Source organism: Glycine max, chromosome 4 (genome assembly GCF_000004515.6).
Source record: "Glycine max cultivar Williams 82 chromosome 4, Glycine_max_v4.0, whole genome shotgun sequence".
Taxonomy (NCBI): Eukaryota; Viridiplantae; Streptophyta; class Magnoliopsida; order Fabales; family Fabaceae; genus Glycine; species Glycine max.
The window spans coordinates 23,348,906-23,373,130 of NC_016091.4; the positions used below are offsets into that span (position 1 = coordinate 23,348,906).

At 38.3% G+C, this 24,225-nt stretch overlaps 1 pseudogene; it reads right to left on the minus strand.

The window, feature by feature from the left end:
* The window catches only part of LOC106798522 (uncharacterized), a 221,451-nt pseudogene that overhangs the window by 196,133 nt on the left and 1,093 nt on the right, over positions 1-24,225 (minus strand).

Below are 24,225 nucleotides of genomic sequence, written 5' to 3' on the forward strand. Positions count from 1 at the left end.
CAGCCTATAGGATTAACCCTCAGGAGACTAAGGAGATAGAGTCTCAGGTTAAAGAATTGTTGGAGAAGGACTGGGTCCAAGAGAGCCTAAGCCCATGTGTTGTGCCAGTGTTGTTAGTGCCCAAAAAGGATCGTACGTGGAGAATGTGTATAGATTGCAGGGCCATCAACAACATCACTGTAAAGTATAGGCACCCCATTCCTAGACTTGATGATTTGCTTGATGAGTTGCATGGTGCCAATATCTTTTCAAAAATTGATCTTAAAAGTGGTTATCACCAAATCAGGATGAAAAAGGGTGATGAGTGGAAAACCGCTTTCAAGACCAAGTTTGGTTTGTATGAATGGCTAGTGATGCCTTTGGGGCTCACTAATGCACCAAGCACCTTTATGAGGCTTATGCATCATGTCTTAAGGGATTTTATTGGTAGATTTGTAGTTTTTTATTTTGATGATATTTTAGTGTACAGTAAGTGTACCTTTTGTGTAGATAATATAGTTTTCTTAGGGTTTGTAGTTGGTAGAAATGGGGTCCAAGTGGACCCTGAGAAAATCAAGGCGATCCAAGAATGGCCCACCCCAAAAAGTGTGAGAGATATTATGAGCTTCCATGGGTTAGCAAGCTTCTATAGAAGGTTCGTTCCTAATTTCTCTACAATTGCATCACCTCTCAATGAGCTGGTGAAGAAGAATGTGGCATTTACCTAGGGTGAAAAACAAGAGCAAGCCTTTGCTTTTCTCAAAGAAAAGCTTACTAAGGCACTTGTTCTAGCTCTTTCTGACTTTTCTAAAACTTTTGAGCTAGAATGTGAAGCCTCTGGAGTGGGAGTTGGAGCTGTATTGTTACAAGGTGGGCACCCTATTGCTTATTTTAGTGAAAAACTTCATAGTGCCACCCTCAACTACCCCACCTATGATAAAGAGCTTTATGCCTTAATAAGAGCCCTCCAAACTTGGGAACATTACCTTGTTTCCAAGGAATATGTCATTCATAGTGATCATCAATCACTTAAGTACATTAGAGGGCCAAGCAAGTTAAACAAAAGGCATGCAAAATGGGTAGAGTACCTAGAGCAATTTCCATATGTTATCAAATACAAAAAGGGAAAACAAATGTGGTAGCTGATGCCCTCTCTAGGAGACACACATTGTTTTGCTCCCTAGGAGCTCAAATTTTAGGATTTGACAACATTAGGGACTTGTATGCTTTAGATGAATATTTCTCTCCCATTTACAAGAGTTGTGGGAAAAAAGCCCAAGATGGATTCTATTTGGCTGAGGGGTATTTGTTCAAAGAGGGAAAGCTTTGCATACCCCAAGGATCCATTAGAAAATTACTTGTGAAAGAGAGCCATGAGGGTGGGCTCATGGGCCACTTTAGGATAGACAAGACCCTTGTCTTACTCAAAGAAAAGTTTTATTGGCCCCATATGAAGAAAGATGTCCATAAGCATTGCATTAGGTGTGTGGCTTGTTTACAAGCCAAGTCTAGGGTGATGCCTCATGGACTATACACACCCTTACCCATCCCCTCTGCACCTTGGGTAGACATTAGTATGGACTTTGTCCTTGGGCTTCCTAGAACCCAAAGAGGTGTAGACTCTATCTTTGTGGTGGTGGATAGGTTTAGCAAGATGCCACACTTTATACCATGCCACAAGGTAGATGATGCTTCCCACATCTCAAAACTCTTTTTCAGGGAAGTTGTGAGACTCCATGGTTTGCCTAGGACCATTGTGTCAGATAGAGATGCTAAGTTCCTTAGCCACTTCTGGAAAACCTTATGGGCTAAGCTAGGAACCAAACTTCTTTTCTCTACCACTTGTCATCCACAAACTGATGGGAAAATAGAGGTAGTGAATAGGTCTTTATCCACCCTTTTAAGGGCTCTTCTGAAAGGCAACCATAAGTCTTGGGATGAGTATCTTCCTTATATAGAATTTGCCTACAATAGGGGGGTTCATAGAACCACCAAGCAATCACCTTTTGAGGTTGTCAATGGGTTCAATCCCCTAACACCCTTAGACCTCATTCCCCTCCAACTTGACACTTCGTTTATACATAAAGAAGGGGAATCTAGGTCAGAGTTTGTAAAGAAGTTGCATGAGAAGGTTAAGAACCAAATAGAGAACCAAACAAAGGTGTATTCAACTAAAGGTAATAGAGGAAGAAAGGAGCTAGTTCTTAATGAAGGGGGCTGGGTTTGGCTCCATCTTAGGAAGGATAGATTCCCTACTAAAAGGAAATCCAAGCTTAGCCCTAGAGGGAATAGACCTTTTCAGGTCTTGGAGAGGATCAATAACAATGCCTATAGGTTGGACCTCCCAGAAAAGTATGGAGTTAGTACCACTTTTAATATTTCTAATTTAATTCCTTTTGCAGGTGGGGTTGATATTGAGGAGGAGGAACCGACAGATTTGAGGTCAAATCCTATTCAAGGGGGAGGGGATGATGCAATCCTCCCTAGGAAGGGACCAGTTACCAGAGCCATGAGCAAGAGGCTTCAAGAGGATTGGGCTAGAGCTGTTGAAGAAGGCCCAAGGGTTCTAATGAACCTCAGGGTAGATTTTTGAGCCCATGGGCCAAGGTTGGGTCCACTTATCTTTGTACATATTAGATTAGGATTTTATTATTTTTTTGTCTTTGTATTTAGGGCTCTATAATGTAGGTAGGGCACCCTAGAAATATAGGATTTTTCAGCCCTTGTATTTTAGGGCACCTACACTAGTTTTTGTATTAGGGGTAGTTTTGTAATTTCACATGCACTAAGTGAATATTTGATGTGTGTGTTGGGAAATAAATTTAATTGAATTGGTAGAAGCCCAATCCAATTTAATTTTAGAGGGGGAGGTGAGCATTTGCTTACTACACCCCATTGTCACATCATATAGTCACACTTTGTGCATGTCCTTCATGCTTTACATGCCTCATGACACCTAAGCACACTTAGTGGAGAATCTTGGAATTGATCTCGGATTAGTGGGTTGAACCATAACTGAAATTCACTAATCATAATTAGTGAAGTTTTGGCTCCAAAATTTGGCTCCAGAAATTCAATTTCAAGTTCAAGTGAAATTTGAAATTCAAATTTCCCTCCAATTTTGTGTGACACTTAGGCTATTAATAGAGGTCATGTGTGTGCATTTTTTCAACTTTTATCATTTGAGAATTAAACTTCAAAGTTCAAACTTCTTTAGAGGCACTAAATTTCGTGCTCTTCTCTTGCTCTCCCTTCATTCATCTTCTTCTACCTTCAAGCTCTTATCCATGGCTTCCTATGGTGGTGAGCTTCTTCTTGACTCATCTTCTACTTGAAGTGGCGTGTCCATTCATCTTTCTCCTTCTCCATTCCACTGCAATCAGACCTCAAGAAGCAAAGGAATCCATTGATGAAGAAGATCCAAAACCTACAAGCTCCACATGGAGCTACATCACTATACTACTAGAATGGCCAAAATACAAGGCCCAAAAGAAGGAAAACCTATTCTAATATTTACAAAGACAAGTGGACCCAACCTTGGCCCATGGGCTCAAAAATCTACCCTGAGGTTCATGAGAACCCTAGGGCTTTAGCAGCTCTGGCCCAATCTTCTGGGAATCTTCTATCCAATGCCCTTGGGGGGTAGGATTGCATCACAAACCATGGTTTTGATGATGCTATACAATTACATATTTTCTACCATGGTTTGAGACTTCTGACAAACATGATTCTTGATGCCTCGACTAGAGATTCTATGATGTCCTAGAGCCCTAAGGAAGGAATTGTAACCATTGACTCCATTGCAACAAGTGGTTATTAGAGTCACCATGGTAGGGCTCCAGTTCAAAGGAAAGGTATAATGGATTTGGATACTCAAAATGCAATTCTAGCTCAGAATAAATCTTGACTTAGTAATAGAGGCCTTAAGAAAACAGATAGGCCAACTTCTATAACAATTTCAACAAGGTGGATCACAGAAAACACACCAAGCTCATCAAGTTCAACGATTTAGGAGATGTGATTTTTGTGGTGGTGACTATCAGAATGGTCATTATTCAGTACCTGGTGATTGCCAACAAGAAGAAGAGCCCCATTACTTGTAGAATCAAGGTAGACCTCAGCAAAACTTTCAAGGAAATTATCAAGGCTACACAGGTGGCCCAGGTTCAGATCAGCCTTATGGCTGGAGGAAGCAAAATAACAATTCATATTCTGGTCCCACTAACCCTTCTTTTGCAGGTCCTTCTAACAACTCTTATGGAGGTCCTTCAAATAGGGGTCCACAACAACAACAACAATGATAGAGGTGCAACCAGCCCGTCTAATGATCCTTTACATGGAATTGGAGGTCCTATGACAAGGTCCAAGACTAAGAGGATGAAGCAAGCATTGCAAGGTCCTTCAATCTGGTTTCTATTGGCCTACATTGTGGAAGGACGCTTATGAATATGTCCACAGGTGTCATAATTGTCAAAGAACATTCTAGAGGTTGAAGCTTTTGACTACTGGAGGATATATTTCATTGGTCCATTGCCATCATCTTACTCAAATGAATACATTCTATTGGTTGTGGACTATGTAACCAAATGGGAGGAAGCAATAGTTGTTCAACATGCAAATGTAAAGACCATTATTCGCTTCCTGAATAAAAATATCTTTTCAAGGTTTGGGACACCTAGGGTACTTTATAAGTGATAGAGGATCTCATATCTATAACATCCAACTCAAGAAAGTTCTCCAACACTATAGTGTCAGACACAAGGTAGCCTCACCTTACCATCCCTAGACCATTGGGCAAGCTAAAGTTTCTAATAGGGAAGTCAAGAAGATTCTGGAGAAAATAGTTGCTCAGTCAAGGAAGGACTAGTCTCAAAAATTAGATAAAGCTACGTGTGCATACAATAGTCCTATAGGACTGACTCCCTTCCAATTTATCTATGGCAAAACTTGTCACTTACCTATTGAGTTGGGGCACAAAGCCTATTGAGCATTGAAGATTTTGAATTTTGATCTAAATGCAGCAGGTGAACATAGGAAGCTACAACTTCATCAATTGGAGGAATTAAGGTTTCAAGCTTATGAAAATTCCAAGCTTTATAAGCAAAGAGCTAAAGTTTATCATGATAAAAAGCTTTTGAAAAGGAATTTTTAGCATGGACAATAGGTTTTGTTATTTAATTATAGATTTAGATTGTTTCTAGGTAAGATGAAATCTAAGTGGTCTAGACCATTCATCATCAATGAAGTCATGCCACATGGAGTTGTTGTATTGGAGGATCCAGGCACAAAAAGGACATGGATTGTGAATGGCAGCAGAATCAAACACTACTTGAGTAGTGATGTTAAGAGGCTCACCACTATTGTCCAATTGCAGGAAGCCTAAGCCATAACAAGGGCATCTAGCTAAAAAGACGTTAAAGAATCATTTCTAGGAGGCAACCCAGTGTTTCTAAACTTTGTCTTAAATTGTGTCACCTGAATCTTATGTCTTATGTTTCTGAATTATATTTTTTAACTTTACTTATGAGTCTTTATTGGAAAATTATGCTTTTGAATGTATATGTTTCAATTTGTAGGTTGAGTTATAGTTTTAAATATGTCTATGTTTGGTGTGAAATTGTGTTTTAAATATTCTAGTGTTTGCGTCATGTTTTTTATGTTATCTATTTTTTAATGTGTTTGTAATTTTGTTCTATTAGTGTAGTTGTAGAATATATATATATATATATATATATATATACACACACACACACACACACACACACACACATATATATATATATATATATATATATATATATATAACTCTTTCTGGGACTTAAACAAAAAAAAATTTTGGACATAACATGTTTTAGAAAGAATCAGCAGCTAGTGATTTTGAAACTTGTTTTTGAATTGAATCAGAACACAACAAAGTGATTTTTGGAAACATTGAGAATGAAAAAAAAAATGAATGGATTTCCCAAATACCAAATGAATTTAGATCTTTTTGCATGGACTTGATGAAGAACAACTTTCAAAACACCAATTTGATTTGAACTTGGAAACAAGCCTTAAGCCATAGTGACTGTGTGCAACCGCAAATTTTACATTGAGTGTCCTCATTGATATTTTTTATAGTTGATTTTGCATGAATTTCTAATTGTCATAACATATGATGCATGGATATGATTTAGGCATTCTTTCTTTCTTATACATTTGAAGCCATTGGCCAAAAAGCTATCCCAATGTAATTTGTTTTACCATTTGCAAACCCTTCAAGCCAAATGTCATACCCTAATTTCGTCCGGGGACCTTTGCTCGATGACGTGCGACCATTCTTTGGTCCTCGTGAGGTGCTTGGCACCCATCATTAGGCAATTTGTGAAATTCCGGGACATGCCGAAAAACCAAAAAAATATTGATGCACAATCCGTAAGTTTCCGTGACACACCGGAAATCAAATGGAAGCATCGTTGCATAATTAAGTGAGGTTCCGTAACATTCCGTAAGTCAAAAAGGGGATGATTATGTAATCCGCAAGGTTCCGTAACATTACGGAAAGAAAACAAGTATCGTTACGAAATTCGTAAGTTTCCGTAACTTTACGAAAAAAGAATCACCAAAAAACAGCAGAGGGGGGTGTACTTAGTAAAAATGGGGGTGCAAATAGCACCCAGGCCCATTTGGGCCCTCCAGAAGATTCCTCCAGAAGGCGGTTGCTTCTGGAGGAAGCAACCCTGCTCGCCTGGGCGAGCTGAGCTCGCCTGGGCGAGCTGGGCGGCAACCACCTCCCCTATTTTGCTATAAATAGGGGAGGAAATGAAGAAGGAAGGGGTCCAGCCCCTTAGGCACTTCTCTCTCTTTCGAATTTGCTTGGAAAAATTGTTTCCGTGAAGAAAATCTAAGCCGAGGCGCTTCCGAAACGTTTCCGTAACGTTTTCTGTGAGGAATCTCGCAAAGGTTTCAACCGTTCTTCGACGTTCTTCATTCGTTCTTCATCGTTCTTCGATCTTCAACGGGTAAGTACCTCGAACCAAGCTTTTCGATTCGTTCTATGTACCCGTAGTGGTCCACATTGTGTTTCGTGCATTTTTATTCTCATTTTGTTTACTTTTTATACCCCCTGTTGACGTGCTTAAGCCATTTTACTTAAGTCATTTCTCGCTTAACTTAAAAATAAAATAAATTTCCACCGAACGTTTGAATTGTATTATCCGTTAACTTCGGTTAAAATAAATTCCGACCGTTCGGTCGTGCCGTAACCACGTTGGAAATCAAAAAGAGGTAGAAAATAATATAATAATCAAAAAGACATCTTTTAGTAAAATAAAGCGGAAAATCAATCGGACGTTTTCTCTTTGGGATTTCTCATTCTTAATCGAATTGATTAATAACTAAAGTGAAACTAAGGCTAAAATCAACTCGCCTAGTCAAGCTCGTCCACAAAAATAGGCTTTTGAAGTTTGTCATTTCAATTCCTCACTAAGTAAAATGGATCATTTTTAAGGTCCAACGCCTTAAAATGACCACCACTTAAGTAAAAAAGAATCACTTGATAAGAAAGAACTACGTAGGTCTGAGTTCCTCATTGAGGATACGTAGGAGCAAAAGCCCCGCTTTTGTCGACCACCCCAAGAGATCGTTAATGGTCCAATGCCTTAACGTTTCTCTCCTTTCAAAAACAAGAGATCGTTAATGGTCCAATGCCTTAACGTTTCTCTCCTTTCAAAAACAAGAAATCGTTAATGGTCCAATGCCTTAACGTTTCTCCCCTTTCAAAATCAAAAGACCGTTTAATGGTTCAACACCTTAAATGACCTTTTGTTCAAATAAAAACATATTTTGCAAAAAAGACAAAAATAACTTAAACCAAACACTTTGTTCCGAAAGAACTACGTAGGTCTGATTTCCTCATCGCAATTGAGGAATACGTAGGAGCAAAGGGAAACACCCTTGTCGACCACAAAAAGGAAAAAATATAAAAAGGGTATAAAAGGATATAAGAACATAAAAAGGGAACATAAAAAATCAAAGTCATGTTTGCACATTCGATTAAAGGCTGCCGTCCCTTGGGACGGACGTGTGGGGTGCTAATACCTTCCCCGTGCGTAAATACAACTCCCGAACCTTTCACTAAAAGTTCGTAGATCGCGTCTTTTCCGGTTTTTCCGACGTTTTCCTCAAATAAACGTTGGTGGCGACTCCGCGCGTATTCCTTTCGTGGAACACGCATCCCGCGAGTCTCGCGTCGCCCTCCCGCCGAAGGGTAGGTTGCGACACCAAATACTTGATATTTTGTTTGAACACTAACCTAGGATAAAAGTTTCCTACCTTACCTTAGGTTAGGAGAGCAAAGGTGTGTTGTTGGGGATTTTTATCATTTGGTGGCTAATGTGATGTAAATACTTTGTATTTAAATGTTGTTATTCATATAGATTAAATATTTAATTATAGTATATAAAAAGAAGAAAAAGAAAAAGGAAAGAAGTTCTTCGTATATAAATAAATGTATGAATTGTGTACATTATGTTCTAAACTATACAGTTGTTGTAAATTTTATAAGTTGGGATGTTGGTATAAGAAGTATTGATGACTAAGTTGAAAAAGGAAGAGATAGGAAGTGATGATTCATTTGAGTTGCTAGTTTGTTTTTATTTTTGCTTTCCTATTCTCAAGGTATTTTTGAATATCCAGAAAAACCAAGATTTCTTTCAAGACAGGCCCAACCCTAAAAGTCCTAATGATCCATGATGATTATGTATTTTATATTTGATTTGATGAGAAATGAATTGCAAAATTGATTTATGATGTATCAGTGTTGGAATTGAGATGAAACACTTGTCTGTGTGAGAATTATACATTTTTGAAAAGTTTCCCTCGATTTGAGTAAATCAGGTGTTTTCTCTAATTTTCTTTATAAACAAAATGCGAATTGATCTTGATCTCATTTGGTTTTCTGAATTTTATCTTTGTGCTTTTATTTCTCATTGTTGAGTGTTTGAAAAATGTTGTTTTGGTCACTTTGGAGGTTGATTCTTTGCAAATCATATTCATAGTTTTTGGTGTAGAAATATTGAAGCATTTTTATATTATACTTATACTATTGTTATTCGTAGTTTTCTTTCTATACTTTGCTTAAGGACAAGAAATATTCTAAGTTGAGGGGAGTTGATAAGTGTCATGTTTTAGTTATTATGGGGATTAGAATGTTAGCCCATAGCTTTTGATTTTTATAGTTTTCTTATAAAAATCCTTTAATTCTAGTTGTTTTATATATTGTATATTTATAAGTGTTTTTGTTTACAATATGGAAGATTTATCCATGCCTCTCTTATGTTCTGTTGTTCATTTGTTCAAACTAGAAATAGAGCCAAGCTGAAGAGTGTTGAGGGTCATTATGAAGAGGTGAAGTCCTCTGTTGCTCGCTTGGGCTAATCAGAGCTCACCTGGGCGAGCCTGCATGCATAACAGGGGAGTTTTAGGGTGAACTTTCCTGGGCTAGCCATCACTTGCCTGGGCGACTGACATTCCTTCAGCATGAAGTTATCTACTCGCCTGGGAGAGTTTTACTATCACCGCTTGGATCAAAAGCTCGAGTAGAAGTTAAAACTAGAGCAAAAACAACAGAAAAACCATACAAAACAAGAGCAAGAATAGCATGAGGAAGAGAAAGAAGAGAGAAAAAGATCCAGCTGGAGCTGGAAAAAAGTTTCTTCATAGGATTGGATGTACTCTTTATACCCTGATGTATCTATTTTGATATTTTATATATATGAATCTTTTCTACTCATTATTGGTGATTTCATTATGTTCTTAATGCTTGATTCTATTTGATCATTAGTTTCATGAAATTGGATTTTAAGTTTGGTTGGAAAGAACTCTTAGAATTTGAACTGAACGAATTCACTCTTTACGTTACATTGCTAGAAATAGAGCATCACATTTTGATTATGAATCACACGAGATTATGATTCTAATGCTGGAATATTCTTAGGATTCTTATATGCGAGGAATTGATTCGAGGTCATCTAACGTGTGCTTTAGATATGTTGGAAAATGATTCATATGTATTAATTTTATTTAGATACTAAAGATATAAATGATGAACTCCAATCCTACACTTCTCTTGAATTAATTAAATTCATTTTATTCTATTTTCATAATTTTACATGTTTACGACTTTTATGCTATATACTGTTCTTTTGTTAAACCCATGAAACTTCGATCAAATCTGTTGTATATATATCCATTGATCTATTTACTTTCATCTTGATACATTGAGTAACTCAAGTCCCTATGGAGACTATCTCTTTTATATAATTTGTAACCTGCAACGACATTGGTACGCTTGCCAATAGTCTAACAATTGAGAATTTATAGTTTAGTATTTTCCTATTCTTCTTAGCTTATTTGACCTCTAATTTGACTCTTATTTTCTCACCTTAACTCAGTTTTGGTCTTAGGCAAATAACTGGACTTCATTGGTAATTGTTGCTTATTTTCGGATTTTGTGCATACTTGACCTATCTTCCTTGTGCAACACTATAGGATGCTACAGAACTCCAAATGAAGCATTGTGAATGTATGTATACAGGTTTTTGATGATGCCAAAGTATAAGCAAACAAGATTGCTTCAAGAAACATTCAAGGTTAAGCAAACAAGATTGCTTCAAGAAACATTCAAGGTTATGCAAACAGAGATTGCTTCAAGATTAATTCAAGGTCAAGCAAACAAGATCAAGAAAAAGATAAGGCCTTAGTTTATTTGTTAAAAGAATCTCACACTGGTTGATAAGTTTTGGCCTCAACAATTATTTTCAACAGCTCAAAGGTGTTGGTAATCAATTACCAGGTATTGTAATCGATTACCAAAAATAGATTATAAATGAGCTTTTCAAAAAGGGTTTTTGAAATTTGAAATTTAAATCTTGTAATCGATTACCAGAAATCTATAATCGATTACCAGTGAGAAAATTTCAGAAAAACGTTTTGAAAAGACACATCTCTTCAAACTATTTTGAAAAGGCACAATGGGCCTATATATATATATATATATATATATGTATATATATGTTTGACTTCAAAAAAAAAATATTTTTCTAAGAGAACTTAATTGTCAAATGCTTTCTAAATAACTATTGGCCAAACACTTGCAAATCTATTGAGAATTCTTCTAGGAACTTCAATTTGTATTATCTACTCTAAAGGAGAGAAATCATTTTGTACATCTAATAAACTCAGTTGTAATCAAGAGGCTGTTTGTCTCTTGGCTTGTGAGAATCTTGAACACAAGGGTGAGGGATTCCAAGGTGTGTGTTAGTTGTCTTATACGACTAACTTTTGTATAGAAAACATTTTCCAAAACTTGTATAGTTCCCCAATTTATGGTTATCTTTTAGTGATTTTTGTAAATAAATTTTTTTTTATGGATAAAGTTGTCTCTAGAATATGTCCATTGGATTTAATGATGAAATATGTGCAATTTTAGGTGAAAAAGAGGCTAAGTCATGAAGTGCCAAAAGTGTTAGTTGAGTTTAGCTCATTAGTGGGCTAAGCGTGCATCCATCGCTAAGCGCAGCTTCATCGTGCTTAGTGCGACAGAAGAATCTGGTAGGGCATCAGCATCAAGGCCATGCGCAAAGCACGAGATCAATGCACTAAGCGCAGCAGGTGTCTTCAGCCAGGCTCAACACACGACTGGCGCTAAGCCCGAACCCACTTATTCGCGCTAAGCGTGAGGGTGGCGCTAAGCGCAACGTCGTGAATTCAGAGCCTATTTAAAGCCTGTCTTGTGTAGAATTATGGTACAATGCCCAAGGCACAGAATTCCATAGACACCACAGTGCCTATTTCGGGAAAAGAGCTCTGGAGGCAGTAAGAGGAGTAGCTTTTGCAGAGATACCTAGGTTTTGTAAGCTTATTATTGTTAGGGTTTCTTCTGTAATGGCTGGCTAAACACCCTAGTTGGGGATTTCTAATGAGCAACTGATGTAAATACCTAATATCTAATTCATTATGTTTTTTGTGTTCAATGCTTAATGTTTGTATGCTTTTGGTCTAATCATCCATTTGTGTGCATAGTTAGGTGACTTTAGCATTGGGAAATGTACTGTTGCCTTAGAACTTGATTGAAGCAAGATTGAAACTTAGTCTTACAAGAGGGATCTACGGATTGATTTTTGGTTTTAATTATGTTGTTACAATATTGCTGTTTAGTATAGGCCTAGTCTTACAAGAGGGATCTGCGGACGAAGCTTAGGCTAAATTAGGCTAAACTTTTGTAAGCTGCTTGAGCTGAGTCTAGTCTTACAAGAGGGATCAATGGATGAAACTCAGTTTGAGTTAGTCTAAACCTAAGAGGGCTGTCTCAATTGGGCCTAGTCCAATAAGAGGGATCTGAGGATGAAACTTGGATTGATTCGGTCTGACGAGGGATCGAGGTTTAGTAATTTGGACTACAGCATAAAACACAAGAGCATGATTGATTAGAGAAATATATTTATATGCATCAAATTGTTTGTTAGAAAGACCCAACATTTCTACCTACAGCTGTCACTTTTACTTACTTTGCATTTTATAGTTTCTTGGCGTAAAAGTTAGTTTAAATTTTGTTTGAAATTATCAATCATACATGTTCTCTCAACAATGCTTCATTTCTGAACTTAATTCAGGCTAACATTAGTTCCCTGTGTTCGATACTCGAATTCATCCATTTTAATTTTTAAATACTTGACGATCCAATGCACTTTCCGACAAACTGGATTTCCCTTGAATATATTTGAACTAAAAAAAGTGGAACAAAAAGCAACCGCAGGGGAAATCCAACAAAGTATTTATGGCACTGTTGCCGGGGAACTAAGCTGTTAGTAGAGTTTAGTTTAGTTGTGCAACATTGCTTTATTTTTGCTTTCTTTGATTTATTGATTCTTTTGACTAACACAGTAGTTATAGCACATTCATTGTTCTTTTGAACTGGATAAGTGTTGTTCTATTTTCTTGTATGCGAAGAAGATCTACTGCAGGTGATTTTATCCCCATTGATTTGGAGATTAACGCCACTTGTAGAAGGCATAATCAAGAGAGAATTAGAAATTTTTTGCAGGATTCAGAAGCAGTAGCAATTCCAAAGGAAGAACCTCAATCTTCTGAGGCATCTTCCAGTTTTCCTATTGCGGGACATTCTCATTTAGATCATATCAAAGACCACATCATGGCTGAAGAGCCAAGAAGAGTCACACTGGAAGATTATTCAAGTTCTAATGTGCCACAATTTTTCACTAGCATTGCTCAACCAGAAGTTCAAGCACAAACCATTACATATCCACCATCATTGATTCAGCTAATTCAAAATAATTTGCTTCATGGTTTACCAAATGAAGACCCATATGCACACTTAGCCACCTACATAGAAATATGCAATACTATCAAGTTGGCTGGAGTGCCTGAAGATGCAATCCGATTGAGCTTGTTTTCATTTTCTTTATCGGGAGAAGCTAAGAGATGGCTTCATTCATTTAAAGGCAGTAGTCTTAAGACATTGGATGAGGTTGTGGAGAAATTTCTCAAGAAATATTTTCCTGAGTCTAAGACTGCAGAAGGAAAAGCCGCCATCTCTTCTTTTCATCAATTTCCCGATGAATCTTTGAGTGAGGCCTTGGAAAGATTCTATGGTTTATTGAGAAAGACTCCCACTCATGGATTCACAGAACCGATACAGCTCAACATTTTTATAGATGGGTTAAGACCGCAGTCCAAGCAGCTATTGGATGCTTCTGCAGGTGGGAAAATATAATTGAAGACCCCTAAAGAAGCCATGGATCTCATTGAAAATATGGCTGCAAGTGACATTGCTATTTTGAGAGATAGAGCTCACACTCCTACTAAAAAGAGTTTATTGGAGCTAACTTCCCAAGATGCATTGTTGGCACAAAATAAGTTGTTGTCTAAGCAACTTGAGGCATTGACTGAAACATTAAGTAAGTTGCCAACTCAAATTCATTTTGCACATACTTCACATGCTTCTGTTTTGTAGGTTGTAGGATGTACCATCTGTGGGGGAGCTCATGAATCTGGATGTTGTATCCGTATTGAAGAACAAACCACTCATGAAGTCAATTACATGGGAAATCAGCCCAGAAACAATTTTAATGCAGGAGGATTTTCTAGATTCCAACATGGCCAGCAATACAATCAACAGCGGGGACAATGGTGGAACCACCAAGAAATCAATTCAATAGAGATCAAGGTGGACCATCCACCAAGGCCTAGTCTCTATGATGGCACAACGAAGCTGGAAGAGACTCTAGCTTAGTTCATGCAGGTTTCTATGTCCAACCAGAAGAGCACAAAGTCTGCCATAAAGAATCTGGAGGTCCAAGTGGGACAGCTTGCAAAACAATTGGCGGATAAATCATCAAGCAGTTTTACAACTAATACAGAGAAAAATCCCAAGGAGGAGTGTAAAGCTGTGATGACTAGCAGCAAAAGGGCAATCCATGTGGATGAGAGTGAAGCTGAGAAGAAGATGGAGGAACATAAACAACAGTTGGCACCTAAGCCAGCACTTGAACCCGTTTCTGATTTTGTAGAACTTGAAGAGATTAATGAGGAGGTTGAAGATGATAAGGAAGAAGAGACGCCAATAAAAGAGAAAGAAAAAGAAAGAATAAAAGAAGAAGATAAAGAAAAGGAAAAAAAGTTGAAAAATGAAAAACAAAAAGAGAAACTTGTTGATGATGAGATGAGGATAGGCAAGAGTGAGGCAAACACTGAAAAGAAGAAGGATACTACTCCAAATGAAGGCTAGGAAGTACCTTATCCTTTGGTACCTTCCCGGAAAAAGAAAGAAAGACATTTGGCTAGATTTCTTGATATCTTCAAGAAACTGGAAATTACTTTACCCTTTGGAGAAGCACTTCAACAAATGCCCCTCTATGCCAAATTTTTAAAAGATATGCTGACAAAGAAGAACCGGTACATTCATAGTGATAGAATTGTGGTGGAAGGCAATTGTAGTGTTGTGATTCAATGCATTTTTCCACCTAAGCACAAAGATCCGGGAGTTGTCATGATACTCTGCTCCAATGGTGAGGTTGTTGTAGGAAAAGCTCTCATAGACTTGGGAGCTAGTATCAACTTAATGCCTCTCTCCATGTTCCGACGACTTGGAGAGATAGAGATAATACCTACACAAATGACCCTCCAGTTAGCTGATCGCTCCATCACAAGACCGTATGGAGTAATTGAAGATGTTTTGCTGAAGGTGAAGCACCTTATATTTCCAGCTGATTTTGTGGTGATAGACATGGAAGAGGATGTTGATATTCCTCACATTCTTGGCCGCCCATTCATGTCTACTGCAAGCTGTGTAATAGATATGGGAAAGAAGATGTTGCAAATGGGTATAGAAGATCAAAAAATCAGCTTTGATCTATTTCATGAAGATAAAGAGCCACTTGACCGGAATGTTTGTTTTAAAGTTCATGTGATAGAGGAAAGATGACCTGAGAAGAAGGTCCTTGAAGTGGGAACTTTATTGGATCCTGGATAACAGGATGATGCATCAATCTAGTGACGTTAAAGAAGCGCTTACTGGGAGGCAACCTAGATTTTCTTTCCCTTCTCTATCTCCATTTTTATTTCTTGCATGTAGTTAATACATCTTGCTTGTGATTGTGATTTATTTCAGCTTGCTTAGTAATGAGCAAAAAGGGTTTTTGAATTATGTGTGAAGAGATAAGCAGAAAATAACTTAGAAAAATTTTTAGATTGCTTATCTGCTAAGCACAGACCTTGCCCTAAAAGGCATTTCTTCACACGCTAAGCACAAAGGCCCCTGATTGATTGGCTCAATGGTTCAGCTAAGCGCACATCGCTGTGCTAAGCCCAACATCTTCACTGTAAGTTGCACCTTAAGCAGTGGGCTTAGCGTGGATGATGTGCTAAGCGCCACTTCCTCTCTGTGAAAATTTATTTTAGCTGCGCTAAGTGTGCCATCCTACGCTAAGCCCCAGATTCATTCTGTAAGCTGACCTTTCAAGCTGAGCTTAGCGAGAAAGGATGCGCTAAGCGCCAACATCGTTCTGTTTTGAAATCATTGGATGTGTGCTTAGCGCAGGTAGTGGCGCTAAGCCTGAATCACTCACTATAAGTTGAAGCTTGATGTTATGCTAAGCGCATATTGCAGAAAGATTTTTGGTGTTGCAAAAGACGCTTAGCGCCGCCTGTCGCGCTAAACCCCAAATGCTTACAGGACTATACAACTTCAAGTTGGGATTAGCACAAGGCTAGGCTAAGCGCTAGTATTTTAAACTCAAACGTCACGTTGGCACACTAACCGTAGCTGCACACTAAGCGTGCCATACGAAATTCAATTTTTTTAAAAGAAAAGGTAGAGGCACTTGGGTTGCTACCTTTGCACCTAAACCTCTGCAACCTCTCATCTTTGAGCATTTCTTTTGCATTTTGTTGCTTGTGTACTGCTTCTCTGCATCATTCTTGCTTCATTTCAAAGACAATCCAAGTAAGTTAGCACATTTCTATTTTTACTTTTCATGCTTCAAACCTTAGGATAGTTGATTCATAGTTTTAGTGACTAGTATTGTTGTTAGGTTAGGTTACTTAGTATTAGGGTTAAGTATTTTAGAACTTTAGGTAGTGTAGAAGCCCATTAGGGGCAATGTGGCTGAAAGGGGTGAAAACTGCTGTGTGTATTTCGGGGAATTGCAATGAATGTGCTAAGCATGCCTGCTGCGCTTAGCCTGTTCATCGCAACTGTTAAATTTTTTTAGGATTTTTGATGATCGCGCTAAGCGGACCATGTCGCGCTAAGCGTGTTCATCGTGGCTGTTGAACCAAAATGATGCAGACGCTAAGCGCGCCTGTGCGCTAAGCGTCAATAGTATACTGAGATACTCAGAGTAGTTCAGGTGCTAAGCCCAGCTTGCTGAGCTAAGCGCCACTTAGGTTCTGTTTCTTTCCCTTTGTAATAAGGCTAAGCGCGCCTGTGCGCTAAGCCTAAGTGTTTCTCTGTCGAGGCTGAGCTAAGCGCCAACATGCAACGCTAAGCTCCAGTCCTCTACTGTTTCTAAAATTGTAGACTTAGGCTAAGTGTAGCTGTGCGCTAAGCCTATTCTGCAGAAAAAAATGTTTTATGTGCCTTCGAGCTAAGCGCCAGGTTGTTGCGCTTAGTGTTAGTCGATGAATACGACTAACTTTTGTGTATAAAACCTGTGTATATTGTATCAAACTTTCCCAATTTATGGTTGTTTAGTAATACTATAATTAATTTTTGTTAAATATAGGTAATAGATAATTTATACTTATATTTTGTGTGTTTAATAATCAATTTCTCTCAATTTCAGGTTAAATAGGAAACTTTGGCAAAGTGTTGTTTTTCACTCTTTCGCTAAGCAAAGCTGCTAGCTTAGCGAGAATTCGCTACGCGCAACCTTCAGTGGCTAAGCACAAGGAAGAATCCAGAAGAAGATGAGTTGTCAAGTTCGCAAAGCGCACCGTTCCAGGTCATCAAGCGCACCGCTTCAGCTCATCCGCTAAGCGAAAGAAGCGCGCTAAGCCAAAATCCACATATGCGCGCTAAGCGATCCAGATCTGCACTAAGCCCACGAGCACAAACAAGGCCACCTATTTAAGCTTGAAATCAGATTTGCAAAGGGAGTTTGGCATTTTTCTTGAAGAAGCCTCTGCATGCACGAGAGTCTGGCCTTGGAAGCTTTTGCATGTTTAGAAAGTTATAGAGAAAGAAAGGTCCAAGTTCCAGAGAGTTCTAAGAGATTTTGCTGAGTGAAGATCTGCAAAGACGCTCGTTCGAAGCGAAAGCCGTTCTGAGAGCTTGAGATGAGTTTGTGAGTGATTGTGAGATCCTAGAGGTGAAGGAGACATCCTCACCACTTGTGTTTTTGCAGTCTCTCATCTTGTTCTTCTCTTTGTTGTAAAGGAGGTTTCTGGACTATGGAAAGCTAAATCCTCTGTTGGATCTTCCCTGTAGGTACCTGATGTAAATATATTTCTATCTATGTAATGATGTTTTGTGTGTTCTCTGTGGTATCAGCTTTTCATTCCAGTGTGCTTTTACATTGATCACGTAGATGCATGCTTTGTTAGGGTCATTTAACAGTGGTAACTGGTCTGATTCTAAAGTCCTTGATAGTACGGGACTAAGTTGTTGTGCTATCACGAGGAATCGGGGTACAAGAACTTAGTTGTGTATGGGTGTCTTAATGCGGTCTTGGTTGAGTTTAGTCTTACAAGAGGAATCTGTGGACGAGGCTTGATCAGGACTAGGCTAGGCTATCATGAGGAATCGGGGTCTAGCAGTCCAGGAGACAACATAGGAATGCATGAGCATTGTTAAATAGAGAACATCCTTTTTATCATCAAGAACCTATGAGGAAGACCAATGCATTCTCTACTTGTTTTTACACAATATTTTTCTTGCGTGATTTTCTTTCTTTTTGCCTAGATAGTTTAAAAACTTGTTCATAACCACAGTCATATTTTCATACCTGACGCCTATTTATCGAAATAGCTTCCCAGATAACACAAGTTTCCCAAGAGTTCGATACTTGGTTCTTACCATTTTATACTACTTGTACGATCCGGTACACTTGCCGGTTGTGAACAAGTTTTTGGCGCCGTTGCTGGGGAACTTCTTTTTATTTGGGAAGCTAGCTCGTTTTTAGGTGTCTAGTCTTTATTTGTTATTCTTTTTGTGAATTTTTGTTTTTGTTTATGTTTGTTTTTCTCTTGACTTGATGACTGCTACTCTTGTGAGTGCTTTGTATACATAGCAAATCTTTTGCAGATGATTTAGGTCCATGAGATTTGGAGCTTTTTAAGGGGTGAAATGAATATCTTGATGGCACACGATCAAGAGTGGGAACAGGAGTTAAGTCCTTACAATCAATATGAAGAAGAAAGAACTCCTAATCTTGAAAGTGTGTTTGAAGAATTCATGGCATACCATGCTAGCTCAAAAGCTAATAAAAATTCAATGAAAAATCATGAAATTCATTTTGGTAAGAGCTACTCAATAGAAAACTTTCACGGGGGACCAAAGTTACAACCTTACCATCAAAATGAAGCAAAAAGAGGATCCAATCTGGATAAATTGTTGATGCAATTCATGGAAACAACTAAATCAACTCAACGAGCACTCCAAAGTGTAGAAATCCAAGTTGGTGAGCTGGTAGAAGTAGTGACTCAATTTATGGTCAGACAAGAAAAATCCTTTGTAGAGGTTGAAGCTCAAAAGAAAAGCCTTGTACAAGAGCATGAGTCAAGAGAAAAAGATGAGGAGAAAGATGAGGAACAAGCACAACAACAATGGGAGAAGTACTCAACGGTAGAAAACCAACAAGAAAATATTCTCCAAAGCAATAACCTTCCTCATCAGCTGATTGACAAGAAGGGAAGGCAAGGAGAGCATGAGGAAACCTTAAGTGCCATTCTTTCTTTAATAACTAACACCTTTCTTGAAATGATTTGGAATTTCCTTCCAGATTATATGAAGTTCATGAAATTTCTAGCTAAAAGGCGAAACTTCATGGAAGATGTGTTCTTTGTGACTTTCATGCCACCTTAAAGGTAGTAAGCTATGCGTCAAGCTAATGACGTTAAAGAAGCGCTTCCTGGGAGGCAACCCAGTTTTAATTTTTGTTATCTTTGTTTTTCCTGCATTTAATCAATTGGAACTTGCTATATAATCTGTACATAGGAGTATATCAGCCAACCTTTGAATGTTTAACATAAGGGTTTCAATTTCTTGGAAAAAGGATTGAAAAACAACTTAGAAAACATTTTCTAAAAAAATATTCCTTTCGCTAAGCGCAAGCCTCACGCTAAACACATCTCTGTTCATGCATTAAGCTGCGAGTCTCACGCGCTTAGCGCCCAACCCTTGCATCTGAGGCTGATTTGGTTTGCTAAGCTGGCCAAGGTTGAGCTAAGCTAGCTTCAATTTGATCTGAATTCAGCTAAGCTTCAACCTGATCGCTAAGCGACAACTTATCCGTGGCTAAGCGGGGCCTATTGTCGCCAAGCGCAATTCCTTACGGCCATAACTAAGGTCGATGAAGCTAAGCGCCAGTCATGGCAGCTAAGCAAGATTCTTTGCAGCAATATGAGTGCTAAGCGAGTACCTCTCAGCTAAGCGCGTGCTCCTCTATACTTAAGATGCATCATTTTAGCTAAGCTGGCCAGGGCCAGGCTTAGCGAGAGTTGAAGCTTTTCTAATCTGCAGGTCTCACTAAGCAGACATACTCTCGCGCTAAGTCGAGTTTCTGTTCAAAAAAATTTTTTTTTTCAAGTTTGAAACGTCGGCTAAGCGCACGTGTTCACTAAGCGAGCCTAGTTGAGAAACCAAACGTCTCTCTTGCTCGCTTAGCGCAACGGTCCGCTAAGCGAAAGTATCAAAAAACTGCTTAAGTGAGTGTAACAGCAGTTACACTCACATTTTCCAGATTACAGAAACCTCGCATCTGCATTCTCTCTCTCCAAAAATTTGCACATTTTGCATTTGTACTCTCTTTGTGCATTTTCGACTTTGAAGCATCAATCATACACCATCCAAGTAAGTTCCTTGATCCTTTTTCTCTTTTGCATGTCTTAACTCTAGGGTAGAAGACTTTAACTGTAGCTATAGATTTTTTAGGGTTTTTACGTTTTGCTAGAATTAGTTTAAGATTAGGGCTATGTACGCTTGTATACTGAATTGAGTATGGCGCACGCATTGCATGTCTGATATGCCTTTTAGAGGCTTGAAAAGTGCAAGAAAACGAGCTATGTTTTTTGCATTTTATGGAAAATGCGATGAACTCGCTAAGCAAGCATGTTGCGCTAAGCGAGTTCATCAATACACATTGTATATAAGCATTATCTGAAGAACTCGCTAAGCACACGTACCGCGCTAAGCGAGTTCATCTTTTGAGGATGAACACTCATCCTCTTGCTGAACTACCTGTGGCTAAGCGAGGCGGAATCGCTAAGCCCAGGTAACTTAACCATTTTTTTTGTGATAGCCGCGCGCTAAGCCAAGCATTCCTGAGCCAAGCGCAATTGGTTGCGACATCAGCTGAGCTAAGCGAGCTTCACTCGCTACTCTCCTATAACTTAGTGAAATTTTTGCTCAGTTTAATGCCGCTAAGCACAGCTTATCCTTGGCTAAGCGCAAATCCATGCAGCTAACCTTAGGCTTAGTGGGCTCCTTGCCAGCTAAGCCAACTTTGCAGACACTGTAACTTAGCATTTTCCGCTAAGCGGCACTCCTGTGTCGCTAAGCCCAGTTTCATTTTTTGTGAAGCCCGCTAAGCGACCCATGTCTCGCTAAGCGGGTGTGTGTCTTTTATGAAGGCCCGCTAAGCGAATTTTGTCCCGCTAAGCGGCCAGTGTCTTTTTTAGTTTTTTTTTAAAATTTTGAATAACTGTGTCCTGATTAATTGTTTGGTTTGTCTATATGCAGATGGCCTCTAAGAAACATAAGAATGGTGATTCTAGACCACAGGATCAAAATGATAACAGGAGATTTCACTGAGAGGAAGCCTAGAACCGATATATCGATAATCTTAGACCGAAGGATCCTTCCGGAAAGGAATGTGTAAATTTATCATTCTGAATTTGATGAGTTTAAAATAGAATTGGAGAGGCGAAACCTGCACAAATGTCTCGCCAACCTTCAGGAAGGAAGCATAGATGTGGCAATGGTTAAGGAATTTTATGCCAATTTCTATAGCCTAGCAGATCAAGCTCCTAAATGTGCTAAAATAAGAGGCCATTTAATCAAGATAGATGCAGACAACTTAAATGAGTTCCTCCAGACTCCAATGTTATTAGAGGAGTGATCGAGGCCGTACCCGAATCAAATAAACATGAAAATGCAATAACTAGGAAGTGATCCTAGGTCGTTTCCCAATGAGCAGTGACAAGCTAAATGTTCATAATATACTTGCAGTAACAGTAACGATGGGGGGGGAAGTGTTTGTTTTGTGATTAAAGAGCAGAACAAGTAAACTGGAATACGAAACTACTAATATTAAAAACGGGTTGTTTCCTCTGATTCAGAAGCCATTCTCTTATCCTGGGTTATGGAGAATTCGTCCCTAACAGTCAACCACTTAATCCAACCCTATTTCAATTTACTAAGCGAAAATCAACTTAGGGTTTTCAATACGTGATTAGGCACCACATACACCAGTTAGCCCTTCGTCCATTAAGCATGAACGCAAGTTAGGCTCAGAGGCAATTAATCGAACACGAAGCGTGCACTGATTAATATTCACGAATTTGGGATACTGGTGAAGGGAGAACTGCCAGGAAACCACATTACAAGCGAAACCTCAAAGAGAGTTGGGCTTCGTCCTCAAAAGGAAACAACACCAGAAAATCTAGCCTTCCATGGATTCAAACAGAAAACGCAATTGAAACATGAAGCAGAAACGTAAATGAACGGAAACGTAAATGAACAGAAACGTAAACGAACAGAAATGTAAAATGGAACAGAAACGTAAATGAGAGTAGAAGAAGAAGCAAGAACGAAATTGTAATTAGAAGCAGAAAACGTAAAATTGCATTACGAACTCAGAAGCATCAAAACAGAAAAACCAAAACCCTAAAACAAAGCTCTGAATAATGAATAGCATAACAGAATAGAATGCCCTGCACGAATCCCAAGGCAGCTATTTAAAAAGAGTCACTCAAAGTCACTGGGCCCTATTTCAATACTCTGGCCCAAAACGAAATAAACACTGAACAACATAAAATAAAATAGCGAAATTTCCTAATTAGAAATTAACTAAGGTAAGCGCTGCTTTATTTGCCCTCTTCAAGTCCACAACCAAAATCCGGATTAAGCCCAATGTTTCATTAATTCCTGAAATTAGATTAAAAACATCAAATTAGCTAAATGAGCCCAAATAATAAAACTGCCTAATTAATTGACAATTAAGACCAATCAATAATTAAAATGGTGCAAAAAGGGTTTAGAAAATAGAAGAAAATGATGGCACATCAAAACCCCCCATACTTAGCCTTTTGCACTCCTGGGCAAAATGAAACAAAGAACAAAATCCAAGGATATGAAAGGGAGACAAACAAAAACATTCACATATTTCTCAATGAACATCAAGGAATGAAAGGAATGGGTAACATCTAACATAAGGAGATCCAAAAAGTCAAGACATTCATGAAAATCATCCAAGCAACCCAATCATGGCAAAATAGTTAATCAGCTCAAGAATGAAAAGTGATAAAGCCTCACAAGATATACACTCTATCTCTCAAGTGTCTAGGCTACTATTTACCCTCAAAGCAACCATGAAAGCAAACACCACATAAACTTGGCAAGATTCTAAAGTTGACAATCAACCCATAAACACGAGCACATGAGGATCAAAAGGTCTTTTAAGGTTGTAATGGGGCCAAGGACAAGGTATGGAGAAATATGGAATAAGTGGCTAAATCCCAAAGGAATAGAGGAGCAAAGGGGAATAAGTGCATATTAAGAAAAAAAATAAAAAGAAGTAAAGATAAAAATTAAACATGAAGAGTAGAACCAAGAGTTTCATCATTCTTATGCCATTTAAGATCTTATTCACTCAACTTTATTGCTTTTCTTTTTTTTTTTCATTTTTTTTTTTTTACTCTTTAGCCTTTGAGAAACAACATTTCATTCAGCATGTCCAACATTTAACCAATATACAATGTACATCAAGTATGGCCCAAAATACATCATGAAGCATAGCCAACAAAACAAGTTGTCCAATGAAACAAAAACCCCCCACACTTATTCCCAAAACAATTCCAAAGCTCCAAAATTCCTTAAGGATATGGTAATATCATGGTTTTTCACTTAAGGCTTGTAGTGAGCTTCAAAACAAGGAAAGGGAAACAAGGCTCAAAAGGGCTATCAAAGGAATTAATTCAAGGTAAGTCCATTTGGCTAGAAGCTTATAAGAACAAAATTGCCTTAATCATTTCCAAACATGCATGTGAATTAGGACGCATCAACAAGAATCAAGCCAAGGCTATTGTGCAAGCAATCAATGGGGCAAAACACACCAAATGATTATAATGATGGATGGCTCAAATTCTCACAAAGGTAAAATCATCACTTTCAAATTGAGCTTTCAAAACTATCATGACATGTAGAGAAGAATCAAGGATTTCAAGTCACAAAATGTCAAGAACTTTTATTTTCAAAACAATTACCCATTTCTTGAACATATCCTATAATTCAAAGAAAAACATGCA